Raw genomic sequence first — 14,845 nt, 5'->3', positions numbered from 1 at the left:
ATATGCATTTGTGTTGCAGAACATCAAGAGACAGAGAGGCAATAAATTCTCCTCTCCATCCCTCCTTCCGAGAGATAAATGACTTGGCCAGCTGAGTGATAAAGAACCAATATAATTATATGTCATTAAGCTGCAACTAATACTGGTAGAGAATGGATAAGGGCCTGCTGATTAGAAATGCTATCAAGGAAAATCTAAGATGTAGCATTAAAGTACACATTGAAAAGAGAATACATTTCGTGCTTCTCCTAGAAATATTCAACTCTATTTCAAGCCACCACCTCTTGTTGTTTTACTTGGCATGAGCACTTTTCACCATAAAGAATTCTTTCTTCCATCAAGGATTTTATGAAGGAGACAACAAACAGTACCTACCAATGAAAGAGAGAGCCTCCACATTCTCTTTGGCAAAAAAAGCTCATCTCAATTTTCATTCAGAAAGCAATGCCAGCCTGAGCAGAAAACACTACCAGACCTGACTGCACAGCTCGTTTGCTCCTCATGCAAGGCCTCCACCTGAATCCATACCATTCCTGCATTTACTCCCTGGACTTTGTTGAAACACAGTTCCTGTACTGAACATCTTATCCATAAATTTCTTGCCAACCACGACCAAAACTCGACTCATTCGCTTTCAAAGAATATGATGGGATTCAGTAATACAGCACAGAAATTACTGCCTGTTTCAGGTGCGCACAGAAGGCAATGCTCCGCTCCCATGAGAATCCAGCTCTGGTTGCATATGTCTCACCATCCATGTGGAAAGCAAATACTTCTACTCATCTGCCAAGCAGGAGTTACTTAGACTTATCGAGCACATATTCCTGCACATTACCTTCGGGACCTGGCCAAAGTTAACATCTTCAATATCAAGAACCCACCTATATGACCGAGACAGCTACTGGTGCTTCTACAGCCCATTTGGGCCCTGGCCTCTCCCCAGAGATCACCACAGTGGGGGTTAAACAGCAGTTCTGGCATTTGCAATGGAAAAACTGGGAGCTGCTGAAGGATCTGGGACTGCATTCCTTTAAGTCTGAAACAGGATTCATATCAGATAATACAAATCTCTGATGACTTGTGAGCTGAAGAGGGAAGTTTCTCTGCCCCTTTGCCTTTGACTAGTTCCAGTGATTTCTGTGACAGAGACGTTTGAGGAAGAAAAGCATAAACCCAGTTCTAACCTGATCTGTCTTCCGATCCCACACAACATTTACATGTGGCCAGTATGTGACCGGCCACTAATGCAGATTCTGTGCCAGTTTTCTGGGCTAGTACCATTCCCAGGTCAGCAAAGTTGCACAACAGTTGAAAGCTGGGGTCTTTATCAGAAGGTGAGTGTTCAGTGTTACTGATAGAACTCAGTCATGATTATCTGCGTAGACATTATACTCTTTTAGCAATTATCATCAGCACTAATATAACTTTGGCTGCTGCAAGCTGTAAGAGTGCCTTGATCTGATTCACATTCGGGGCATTATACCACAAAGTGCAACATATGATCCCACTCTGACAAGCTGATATTGCAGACTGTGTAAATGGAGATGAATCACTTCCTAAGTCTTTGCAGAAGGTTTTTTTGCCCTCAAAGAAACAAGTTTCCATTCTTCTGAAGGCTGCTTGGACAACAAAACCATGCATTCTTTTCCCTGTCTATAAGGAAGGACCTGCAGGGCAGAAAGTCCTTTTTTGAGTGACTGGCCTACGCCTGAAGCCATCTGCAAAATGTCTGTCCCAAGAACTCTGTTTGGGGAAGGAAATCTTGTGAGAGGGGAAGGACTTTGAAAGGGAGCTATAGAAAGGATGAACACATGCTGGAAAACAGCAGAAGTCTTGAGACCATGTTCCTATTGCAACTGCTATTTAGGTGTCATATCAAGATGAGAACTGATGCAGTTATGAAACACAGCTATTTTATAAACCTCAATTCTGTAAATTAAATGAAAACATGAGGTCAGACCACATAACTGGAGGCAGGATTTGGCCAAAGGCCATTATTTTTCATAAGGACTGGCCTCTGGGATAGCAGGTGTGTCATGAAACCCCTTGTGATATAGTTAACGCAGACTAAGAGAACAGTACTGACAGATTATTTTTTGCTGAAAGTAATCTCACCACTGAGCTCTGACACAGGTTTGTAAATCCATTCTCATCCCAGAAGCCTGACTGCAAAACAATTCAACTTGTGGCAGAACACACATCTTCTATATGGAAGACTTACCTGGGATGCTGCTTGGAGTTTGTTTGTTTTCACCTGCTCTCTCAATTCTAACTTGTTTATATTTCCAGGAATTAAAGCTAAAGGGCAGAGCAGTAAGATTTTTCCAACATCACAGGAAAAAATACAGGAAAACCGGCTTCCCCCAAACTATCAGGCCGGAGTTGCACTTGCATTTTCACTTGTTTCACTGGACCCATAAAACACCACTTGTGCTGAAAGGGTGCAGGGAGAGACGTCAACTTTCAAGTATTGCCCAAACTGAACATGAGCATCATTTGCTGGTAACTACTTCACAGTTAAATGGATTGAAATGGGCAAGTCCCTTGAGTTGAGGGATATCAGCTTTCTGGAATGACAATGGCATGAGCCCAATGCAGTAATAATTCAGGCCCTACCTTCTGCCTTCAGAGTGTGAGGCACAGGCATTAATACAGAAATGCAGCTCCACAGGCTGTGGGATCCTGGGTACCAGAAAGTCTGCTCAGTGCAGAGTCTCAGGCAAAGCACAGGGAAGGGAGAGCCCAGAGGGACAGTCTCTAAGATGTGGTTCCAGCATCCACAGCTGGCCTAAATTTTACTCCATGCCAGGAAGCAGCTCCTTTCTCACAGATGGCTGCTGTTAGCAAGCGTTGACACCCACCGTGGAGCAAGTGGGCATGCAATATTAATAGCATCAATGAGAAAATTATGAGCCCACATCAAAGCACTGAAAGTTGTTTTTATGACATTTGGCTTTAAAACTAAGTGCAAAGGGAAAGGTATTACATTCAGCTAAGCATGTTTAGAGTACTTTATTTTTAAGATGTGTTTCTGCATTTTTCAAATGCACATACATATGCAGAATGACCCCTTAAGGACAAGGAAAAGCTGCTGTCAGCTATAACTCAGCAAATCACAAGTTACACAAAGAAATAAAAATCAATGTTGCTCTGAAATTTAGCCTGGTAGAAAAGTCAAAGCTATCATAACTAATGGCTGGGAAGTTCTGCTGTGACCATGTTTTTCCTACAACACGGTCATCCCCTTGGAACCCAGGTCCAAAGATTCTGACAGAATTAAACAGAAGCAAACCAATAATGCAAATGAAGTAATACAAACTCATTTGCTAGAACTTTTCTAGTAACAGGCAATTATAAAAGACCATAATGAATTAATCTAATTTAGAAATCTCCCCCCCTCCATTAAAACACTCTGACATTGGACCAAACTACATAGAGTCTGTTCTCAGCAGAAGCAGCACAGCTGAAACATGGATGAAGATGCTGTCAGCAATGCAATCTCTGAGAAGACTCCTGGATTTTGGGATATAATAAACTAGGGACAAGGACAAAGCATAGAAATATTATCATGAGGATATAGTGGTTGTTACTGGTGTCCCTTTTGACCAGAACAGGGACTGTTCAGCCACGGCTAAGTCTCCCCAGATGGGCACAGCCCAATCTGAGCTCCTCTGCTTGCAGTTCATGCAACTTGATGCACGTGTCTGTTTTGATAGCTGTAAAGGCATGTGAGTGCAGAACCGTACCCATGCCAGCATGCCGCGCAAGGTGTCCATCATAGTCCTGTCCTGCTGACAGCTATGGGAGTCTATCAGTTCCAGCTTGGAGGACACGTGTTCTATCACTGCAATTCTCTGAACAGCTATAAAGTATGGCATGACGGTAACAGTGAAGTCTTCATGTGATTCTAGATGTGTTTCTCTGATAGCTCTGCCACTTTAACATCCACCCACAGTGAGGGCCTGACATCTTTCTAAGTAGTTTGTTGAGACACTAGAACCTGATGACTCAACTTAGTTATTTGTCTTAATCTGCAACAGACCTCGGAGCTGCACAGTAAAATACAACAGGCTATTTCCTCCTGGAGCAGGTGAAAGATGGAATCAACCACTAATACATCTGCTCTACTTTCTCTGTTCAGTTAACTGGTTTCATTTGGAATCAAACCCTGCCTATCTTCTACTTACTATTTGGGCAAAATAGACAGGATCAAAGCCACTCCTATTTTACACATGTGCAGCCTCCCTGACTTCACTGGCGCTCAGGCAAGACAGTTTAAAATTACATCACTGGCATCTTGATGCAGCTTAGATGGCATCACCTCAGGTTACATAGGAACACAGGACTGGGAGAGACCCGCTGGGTCACCAAGTACAGTCCCTGCTGTCCAGGCAACCATGTCACCTAATCCCTTTATAAATGAATCAAAAATAGTTATGAACCATACTGCATTGGGCACACCCCAGGCTGACCATGAATGATGTATTGTGGTGTAAACTGACTCGGGAAAAAGTACACAGACACAACCAGGACAAATTAGACACTGCAATAAGCAGGGAAGCAACTTGGTCTAATGGCCAGGCAATGGGACAGGCAGCAAGATGGCTAGGTCCTGCTGCTGGCTCCCACGCTGACCCGTTCCACCCACACTGGCATTGCTCCATCCCTCAGGTTCCTCTGGTCTGAGACCAAGATAATGACGTTGTCTTTCCTTTGTAGGTTGCTTTCAGCTCTACAGACAAAAAGAGGGATACAAGAACTAACTATTTTTATCCACTCAATCTCCCCAGCAGGTTTTTAAAGCCCATTTTAAAGCCCTCCTTTGCAATTCAGTCTGTGGATAATTTGCTACCTGCATTTCCGTAAAGTTTAACCTGTCAGAGCCTGGCAAAGGTGTAATTTCATCCCCAGGCTCTTCTGACTTGAGACTCTGGAGCTTCTCTTTGTGGATAAAGTATCAAAGCAACAGCTCTGAGAGACAACAGCCCTTTGCATCTCGCAACCCATGCATTATTCTCTCTAAACATAGTTTTAACAGGCCAGAATCAAAACTTTTGCTCTTCCCTCATTTCTCCTCCCCCCGCGCGCACCTTAAGAAAGAACAAACACAGATAAGAGCAGTAGACAGAGACAGAAAGGATGGTTTATCCCACAGACAGAGGATTACTGCATCATGATGTAATGACCTTGTTCAGAAAAGAAAAAGGTTACTTACATGACAGCGTGAGTTGTAGAAATACCAGCTCCTTTCCAGAACAGGGTAAAACAATGTCCGTTTAAAGTTATGCTGAAGAAAACGTAAAACACTTGTCCAGTGAACTGGAGAGAGAAAGAGCAAACTTCAGCCCAACTGGCCTGGATATAATCTCTCTCCAGATACACATAACACATTGAACCAAACAAGCAGAAGTGTTGTTCAGCTGAGTATGCACGGAAAGGAGATGCCATTCTGCTTTCTATCTGTTTGCATCTTCAAACATCCAAGAGTCCCCTCCGCCCCCTACGAAGGTACAGGGCAAAAATAGCCACTTTTGTGTTTCATTTCAGGTACAAAATGCTACAGAGCCAACCATTTTATTTGCCCCCTGTGAAGACTTTACGTTTGTACTTTCTTTGAATGTTTTCTTCCCCCACAGAACAACTGGAGGCAGGAAGGCCACATGCTGCCTGTATATGAAGCAATCCCATGAAAGAATAACTCAAGGCCAGGCTTGTTTTCTCTGTTTCGACAGCATTTAGTGAAGCCTTGGCCATGACTAAAACTCCAAGGCTGAGTTAATCACATTTATGACTACACGTTCCTCAAAGAGACTTGTTTCTAATGAATTTTCAAATGCTATGAAAATAATAGGTATGATATTTACCATTTAAAACACTGTAAAAGAACACTGATGTTAGTGCCCCAGTACAGCACACTTATTTCACTGCTCGACATTCATCCCTCACTGTTGTTATTCTGCTAAAGTGAAGTGTATGTTATTAAAGCCGATATTTACTAACAGATACTACAGTTGTGAAAGTAATATAGTCCTTCCATGTAAAACTAGGCTTCCAACAGGAAATAAAAGACATTTGGCAAGTCTTAGCCTGCCAAGGGCAACTGATACATGTCCTGTTTCCAGGACAAGAAAGCCCTCCAGTTACTCCAGATACTTCCAGCAGTGAATGCTGAGCTTGTCTGGTAAGTTTTCCGAGCCCAGTGGAAATCCTACAGCAGACACAGAAAGCTCTGAGTCTGAATTGGCACCAGATGCTTTAGAAAACAAGTGAATTTCATTTTGTTACAGGAATATGAGAAGGCCAAAATGCTTTATTTGTCAGCACGGGAACAGTCACTCATCTAAGAATATGAATATTCTGTTGAAGTTGTTATAAAAATGAGACTCTTCCAAGGAAACCCTGCACTGAGCAACAGTGCCATGTGCCAGCTTACAGTGCCCTCTACACTTGTATGCCACAAGAAATGTATTTTCTATAGCAGATGAACAGCAACGACAGCCTTCAGACTAGAGTATGGAATATAATTTGCAGCAAATTCCAACCCCTCAAGAAGAAACCTACAATATCTCCCTACTAGCTTAAAGACTCCATACAAAGGCCAACTCAACATCATGCATCTACTGCAGTGTTTCTCCTCAATTAACCAAGAAAAAGTGTATTAGCCATACATCAAAACTGCATTGCAGCTAGAACTGCCAATTACTTATGGCAAGAAGGGAGGCTGATTCATTTGACTGTATGTGGGCCTTGGCTGGAGTTTTCCCAAAACGCTACAAGAAAAGAAGAAAACCTCAGTGAACCTCCCCCTCATTCCCACTCCTTCCTCCCCCCCAAATCACAGTCAAGAGGCCCGTGCTTGCAAAAACAACATTTCCTGGAGGATTCTTTCTCCAAATCACTCCTTTTCTAAATTCAGACAAAACACACAGCAACTCAAAGTACGTTTGCATATATACGCATATAAGGACACCCCTCCCAAACACATACAAGTGAAATGCAATGCGAAGTGTCTAAAAAGCCTTTAAATCCCCACTCCCCAGAGAGTCCCTACATCTTCAGTTATAAATCCCGCTGCGTTATGTGGCCACCTGTGCAATGTGTAATGGCTACCTTACAACACTCGGCTCAGCAACCAGCCTGCAATGGTGGCTGAGCAGGGGGTGGCGGGGCCTTGTCTTTTTGCTCAAAACAGTCACAAAACAGAACATTTCTGCGATGCGCAAGCACATCCTGAAGCCAGATCCTTTCACAAGGTCCTTGTATGGGATGCATTTAACACCTAATACGTCACAAGTAGCAATCCTTCATCCAACCTGTCCCTCCTTCAGTGTATATGTTTCAAACGAGCCTTGCAGCCCCAGGGTGCTGGGGTTCTTCTCTCCCTAGCACTGCCGGATGGAAGCACCACAGGTCCGCTTTGAAAAAGGACACATGAAGTAATGTTCCACCATAAATTGTCTGCATTAGTTGCCAAGGACCCAAATTCTGTTATTTAGGCACCTACTGGCTTAGGTTTGCAAGGTCCCTGGCCACACCAACACCACTGTTCCCCACAGTGAGCTCAGGACACAAAAATTCAATCGTGTTTGCTTCTAACTGGTATCTTCCATTGCTCCACCAGCACGCTACTGATGACCTCGGACATTTGACTTTCCAGTCAAACTTGTTTCCAGTGTGTCTGACACAAGTCAACATGCACCCAGCCCCCCCAGAGCAGTCAGACCCTGCCTTAGCACATCTCTGCTTTTTCTCCAAGCCTGACTTTTAGCCATTTACTGTAAACCTTTAAAACAGTTTTCACAGAAAATATGTTTTGAGATCCTCGGAGTGCAGAAAAATACTTGAAGCATGCACCCACTGCTCACTGCTCTCTGGCACCAACATCCAAAAATCAAGTGAGCACACTGAGAGGGAGCCTGGGCCAGCCTGAGCCGTCCCTCCTGTGGCAAGGGGGACTGGCAGTCAGACACGGCCAGCTCCACAGATGACAACGTAGTATCTCACGAACGCTGCAGGACAGACCAGTGCAAAGCATCTTTTGCCTAATGACCTCACCAACAAAAGCCATCAGGCTAATGAGAACTTATGCTTTAGAGGCTTGTGGGAATATGCAAGAGCACAATTTTTTCCTCTCCTCGCCCAAAAGTAAGTCCTACTGTGGGTTGACTTTGGGATTTTGTTTACCAGACTGCTTCCTGGGGTCCATACACAGCTGTAACTCTCAATGTATAATTTCTGTTCTGGTACACAAGCAATTATACTCAGGATTACCACTCCAATAGATGTATTCCTCAAACAGAGGATCACACATGTTCAGCCGTACCCATGAGGCCAAGCTCTGCCATTCTGCTGGGATCAGCAATGCAAACACCATGAAATACAGCCCTAAAGAAATACTCAAGAATCAGGTAACTGACCTCTTGCATCATCTGTGGGCCTGGAAACTTCAATTCACATGCTGTGGCTCATTAAGTAAGAGAAGAGAGATCTTACCACACCAAGGACTTTGAACTGGAAAACTACCTCATACCCAGATTCCTATTGCTTTTCCTTATGTCATGGTTTAACCTCAGCTGGCAACCAAGCCCCCCCCAGCCGCTTGCACACTCCCCCCCAGTGGGATGGGGGAGAGAATCGGAAGAGTAAAAGGGAGAAAACTCATGGGTTGAGATAAAGACAGTTTAACAGGTAAAGCAAGAGCCGTGAACACAAGCAAAACAAAAGAAGGAATCCATTCACTCCTTCCCACGGGCAGGCAGGGGTTCAGCCATCTCCAGGAAGGCAGGGCTCCATCACGTGTAATGGTGACTTGGGAAGACAAATGCCATCATTGCGAACGTCCCCTCTTCCTTCTTCTTCCCCCAGCTTTCTATGCTGAGCATGACGCCATATGGTATGGAATATCCCTTTGGTCAGCTGGGGTCAGCTGTCCCAGCCGTGTCCCCTCCCAACTCCTTGTGCCCCCCCAGCCTCCTCGCTGGTGGGTGGGGTGAGAGGCAGAAAAGGCCTTGACTCAGTGTAAGCACTGCTCAGCAGTAACGAAAACATCCCTGTGTTATCAACACTGTTTCCAGCACAAATCCAAACCATGGCCCCACACTAGCTACTACAAAGAAAATTAACTCTACCCGAGCCAAAACCAGCGCACCTTATTACATAAAGAAGCCTGGCATTCACCCTGAGTGTCGAGTGCTCTACAGACCACAGGAGAAGACAGGGCATGCCCTGAAGAATAAGTTGCTCAAAAGCTCTCACTGTCTGCATTATGGATCGTGGCTGTAGGAACTGCTCCCTAATTAGATGCTTTGGAGACATTTTACTTCGGAAACACACAATGGTACCAGGAGTTCCAGTGTTTCAGTATCACTATAGCTTTCGAAAAGAAGGGTCCAGGACACAGTCTCTCTGCGTGAACCGTCAACATACTGCAGAAAAGAATAAGGCTCCACTCTCAGCTTATTCCTTCTGAAGTGCTTAATATTATTCATCAATGCCACCAGAGAGGAAGATTCTGCATTCCCCTAGTGCAAGAAGAAGAGGAGAGAGAACAAGAGCATGGAGAGAAGGCGTGGTGCAGGATGTGGGGCAGAAATGCAAATAGAAGACTGTCTCCACAGATTGCCGCTCTAAATACTTCCAAGTATTACCCCACCTCCTTCTGGTCCATGCTTCCTATGAAGTGCAAGGTGCCTCCTCAAAAAGAAACAAAACAGGGAGCAAATTCTGGCTGCTTTAGTCTTTTTTTCTTGCTAGAAATCTCACCTCTTCCCAACCTGAGTTCCCAGAGCCTCTGGAATGAAGAGAGGAGAGTCATAGCACAGCACAGCTAACAGAGACCATATCTATAGAAAATAACTAACCCGGATGCCAACCTGAGCTGGCTAGGCTCGCTAAAAAGATCAAACGAGGATGTAAGCAGCTCTTTTCTGGAGCAGGCAGGCATCGTTTCAGTTGTTGAAATATTCATACCCCGATAGGAGCTGTGGTATCAATGTCTGTCCCTGATACAAACAAACCTGAGCTCAAAGCATGACAATCTGTGTTGTGCAGAGTGGAATGACAATTTAAGGCATTTTCCAAGCCTCCATTTCTGCATGCACACATTTGACAGCTCTTCTGGTGACGCTTCAAGACCATCCCAAATCCAAGTCCACAATCTTCTGCCTGTGAGGGCAGGAGACATTAAAAACAGTTTTAGCAAATGCCCAGGCTTTTAATTGTGTGACTTCCCTTCTTCCCTCTCAGGTTTACCATGCACCAGCAGCCCCATGTTTCATCTGGGGAGTGGCTGGGTGCACCTGATGAATATGAGCTGGCATCTGGGCACTGCAGGTTGAATCAAAATTCTCTGCAGGGAAGCAAGTGGAAAATTTCTGATCCAGAGGATTTTCTCCTTCACGATAGGGAATAGAGAAGCAGGAGACAGAAAATGGAAAACATTAGGCCTTTCACTCCCCTTGAGACACACACAGAAGTACTTTCCAGTGCCCTTGCCAAATAAAGCAAACAGCACTTTATTCATGCCAGCAAAGGGACAGGGACTGGGGGGCCACACAGGTCCTGCCCCTTCAACAGCACTGTCTGGAGAAACGAGCACGCTCAGGTGACATGACAAGAAAATGTTTTACTACCCCCCTAGTCACGTGCAGCCGACTGTGCACACACCCTGCAAAGGTGAGCCTGCTAAGGTGCCAGAGCATTTTCAACACTTGAAGATTAGAAAGAAAATGAGAATGGTCCGGCTCTGGAGTCTGTGCTGTACTGCGACGTTGAAATGGCAGTTTGCTTCAGGCTTATAGGGGATCTAAGGCTGGACAAAAATGACATGGCAGTACATTGTCTTGTGGGAAAGCCAAGCACATGCGTGTGCAGCAAGCTGGATCAAAGCACAGCTATCACTGGCCCACGTGCAAGGTATCACTTTCAGAAGTCAAGGGGTCATATCAGAACCTTTGTTTCCATTTCTCTGAGAAAGCACACTTCTGCCCTTAGGATTATGAAGAAATATGTAAAACTTTTCCAAAGATTCCCTGAACACATGTTTTGGGATCCAAATTGCCTTAATTCATTTCTGATGGCAATAAAAAAGTACACACGACCAGAGCAGACAGAGTAAAGGAGGTGTATCCAACCTTAACTTTGCCATTTCCCATCTTTGCAAGCGTTATACTGTGCTGTATTGGATTGTCCTGCACCTGTACTACACAGAGAGCCCCAACACCAGCACTGTCACATGGAAGCAGTGCAAACTGTTCAAACTGCGTAGCTGACAGCAAAGACTCCAGGGCAAAGAAGTGCTTTGCCCTGGATCAGTCAAGAGTCAGTTGCATCTGTCAATACGCTACTAGATAAGCGATTGACAATAAAAAATAATGTTGGGAAATGAGCCCATCGAATATATAGCAACACTATTTGACCCTTGAATACTTAATGCACACAGTCATGATGATAAGCCATTAGAGCAAGACAAACCAACAGGTAACATCTGCTCATGCTAAGCAACATTCATGGCAGAGCTTTCTCAGCTGAGCAAGACATGCCCCTGTTTTAAGAGGGACATGATTTCTAAGTCTGCCTCTAGAAGGGAAGATACAAGACTGGACATCGGAGTACCCAGAGGTGCACCTAGCCCAGTGCTCCGAGAGCCAGACTTGCAGGTAGGGCTGGTGGCATATGCTGACAAGAAGATCCTCCCAACCCAGGAGCCAGAAGGCCTAGAGCACTTGTAGGTCTGCCTGTCTCCCGCCCAGGGCTTCCTGGGGTCAAGAGCTCCAGTAGCTGGGGACACGAGACCGCATCAACGAGACCATAGGCTTCTTGGATGACAGCCAGTGGGACTGACTGGGTGGCTGCCATGCTGCTTGCCCAGAGCAAGGGGTACCCACCTGCCATGTCCCACTCCACTTGGCTGAGGAGGTCAGGGCCACCTTGCAGCCCAGTCTCCTGTCTCAGGAAACCCAGCAGGCCAACTCATACAGAGGGCACTGCCAGAGCTAAGCTGCACCTGTCCAATTAAACACGCAAAATGAAAAGTCCCTTTGCTGTCCCCAGGGCACACCCTACATTTGCTGTCAGCTGCACACAAGCCACGGCTGCTGACATTCACCTGGAAAAGATCTCCAAAACACAAAGCACCGAGACAAGCCACTAGCAAACCACAGATAGTTTTGTCGTATTTTTCCATTATAGATTTACTGCTAGGAGCAGGAGACACATCAGCGACAGCAGGTCTGAGACAAGACATTCACGTCAGCATCTCCACCTGTGCTGACCCAGGCCCAATGAGACCTACCAACTACCACTCAGCCTAATGCCATTCTTCAAGTATCAGGCAAATCAAAGTAAACATAGAAGAAACAGAAGATATGTAAGCTCGACTATTTGAGTCTGAAAGGTAAAAAGCAAAACAGAGCTGCAGGGGGAAAATGCTAGCTAAACACAAAATAGTATTGGTGAGTAGAAAGGTTTATTTCTGCAGATGAAAGTTAATTCATGTTTCTCTCCCCTCTTCCTGTTGCTGCCCTCCCCACCCACTCACTCTTCTCCCCCTGCCCATTAAGTTCCTGGGAGAAAAGCTTCAAGCACCTCTTGCAGGATCTAAGGCAGGTAATAAAAGAGGAAGATCACAGTGGGCTCCCACCTGCCCACTGTGTAGCACAGCAAGGAACAGAAATCAGTACTCAAACCAGCTAGGCACAAACTGGCAGCAGTGTTAATGTCCCAAAGTCACAGGGAGTTCAACCAGAGCAGAAGCCGAATCCAAATCTGGCAACATCTCCCCTGTGACCAGTTCTGTGCAGACATAGCTAAAATGAAGGAGAAGCTGAAGGCAGAGCCTGGAAGCTGGAGGTCTTTCAGATGTTTCTGATCCCTGGCAGCTCCAGGAACACTTGGATCCACAGTCATAATTAAAGTATTAAAAGAAAAAGGGGAGAAAGCTTCTAGGCAGAGGGAACAGGAACTGAAATGGGACTATCGCCACAAACCAGCTCCCCTCTAGGACCAAGTACTGCCAGGCCAGGAGATGGCTAACACAGGAGCTGGGCTTGTTATGGCGAACAATATGTTGCCGAGCTGAATTTGTCTCACCTATCCCTGTAACCGTATGCACAAAAGTTGCAAAGAAATACGGTGGGTGGAGGAAGACGACCTCTTGTGCCAACTCTGTTTTTCCAGACCTTGTGAGCTGGCTCAGGACACACAGGATAATTTGGCCTCCAACTGCCACGCACTTTTAAATACTGAGTTTTGGTCAGATCCTCACAGAGAAATTGCCCAGTGAATGGTCTACTTGGAGAGATAAAGTCCTCTTCACTGTACTCAACAGCAAAACGCACTCCAACTTCTGCGGGACCCCCCTACACAGTCTCATTGGACTTGTTAGTTTAGAGGGCACAAACCCCTTGTCGGACATTCCCTACAAGAAGCTGGCATGCTCATGCTAAAGCCCTGAGGTGAAGGAGGCGCGAGTACAGGACCTGTGACAACCGAAGCAGCTCACCCTGGGTATTGCCTCCTGCGGCGCTGCTGCCACAGCTGCCTCCTGAGCTGTTGCTGCTGCAAGCGGTGGCCTACGAGGCTGGAAACTTAATCCTGTAACAGGAGCTCAGGGCTCGCAGGAGCTACCGAGACTTACTTTTAGTTATCCAGAGTCACTCAGTGAAGAAATGCCATCCATGCAGGTCTCGGTTCAGAGCATGAACTCCTCTGCAGCCCAGAGGCAGCTGCCTGCAGCCCCCCACCCACGAAGCCAGCCACCCCCCAAACCCAGCCCCTCGCACCGTGCCTGCCACCAGGTCCTCTGCCCAGTCCCACGCTCAAGGAAGGCAGCTCCAACCAATGCAGCCACAAGCATCGCTGTCCCTCGCCAACCTTGTGCTCACCGCAGAAAACCCAGGCTCAGGGCAATCCTTGCCCTCCACGTACATAAGCCGTCATGGCAACCTTCACTCCCCAGCCTTGAACAACCCACCAGCCGATGTCCCAGGCCTAAAACCAATTATCCCCGATTCCCGATTTACTTTGTTTCCTGCTCACACCGTTGGGTAACCTGTGACTGAACACCTTTCCTGGAAGCCTGAGGCTCCTCTGCAGCCACGTGCCCCACTTCCACAAGAGACGGGGCAAAGGTGCTTGAAAATCCCCAGTGCCACTTCTGCGCGGATGGCCTGCGCCCTGCCAGCAGGCCCTGCACCAACTCCTGCTTGGGGGACACCGCGGTCCCCTCCGGCACACCCTCCTGCTGCCAGCTGCCCTGGCCGGGGCTACGTTCTCGCCCCCATTCTCCCGCTGCGCTCCCCCTTCCTGCCCTCCATCTGCAGCAGCCACATCCTCTCCGGGGTCCCGGCTGGCCCCGCTGCCCCTCAGGGCCCCCGGCACAGCGGCCTCCTCCTGCCCCCTCGTAGCTGTGCCCGGGCTCCCTCCTCCCCGCCTGACAGCCACGGAGAAGGTGGATTCACACAAGAGGAGGAGCCAGGGAAGAAGATCTCATCTCATCATCCCCTCCGGCCGCAGCATTTCCTTCCCTCTCCCCCTCAGGCAGGCAGGTAGCAGCCTGGCTCTGGCCCTGCAGCCTCCCCCGGCCCTCCCGACAGCCCGTCCTCCTCCTCACTCTGGGGTGATTCATGTCAGCCCGAAACTCGCTCAGCAGAGCCCGCTTCGGTCTCCAGCCTCCTGGCTCCCTGTGCCAAACGTCATCGCCGACCGTGCCCAGAAGGAAAACAAAAAGTGGACTCCCCTCTCCCTCAATCTTTGCAGGGCGTCGCATCCGGGCAGGTGGGGCATCAGGGAGATGAGGGGAACGAAGCTTTCAGGGGCGTCTGCCAAACTCTCCGCACAGACAACC

The 14,845-nt window shown here is 46.9% G+C and overlaps 1 protein-coding gene across 4 annotated transcripts in view; it reads right to left on the bottom strand.

The window, feature by feature from the left end:
* The window catches only part of PAK3 (p21 (RAC1) activated kinase 3), a 105,014-nt gene that overhangs the window by 67,649 nt on the left and 22,520 nt on the right, over positions 1–14,845 (bottom strand). The window contains exon 2 of one of the 4 annotated variants that reach the window (XM_072876607.1): positions 5,216–5,319. The exons of the other annotated variants lie outside the window; for them this stretch is intronic. The gene's annotated coding sequence lies outside the window, so the exon portion shown is untranslated. The remainder of the gene's footprint in view (positions 1–5,215; positions 5,320–14,845) is intronic. 4 annotated transcript variants of the gene reach the window in all.

Source organism: Ciconia boyciana, chromosome 12, assembly GCF_034638445.1.
Source record: "Ciconia boyciana chromosome 12, ASM3463844v1, whole genome shotgun sequence".
In the NCBI taxonomy this organism is placed as follows: domain Eukaryota; kingdom Metazoa; phylum Chordata; class Aves; order Ciconiiformes; family Ciconiidae; genus Ciconia; species Ciconia boyciana.
Note: the sequence above shows the minus strand (reverse complement) of the source record. Positions and strands in the feature narration are given on the sequence as shown.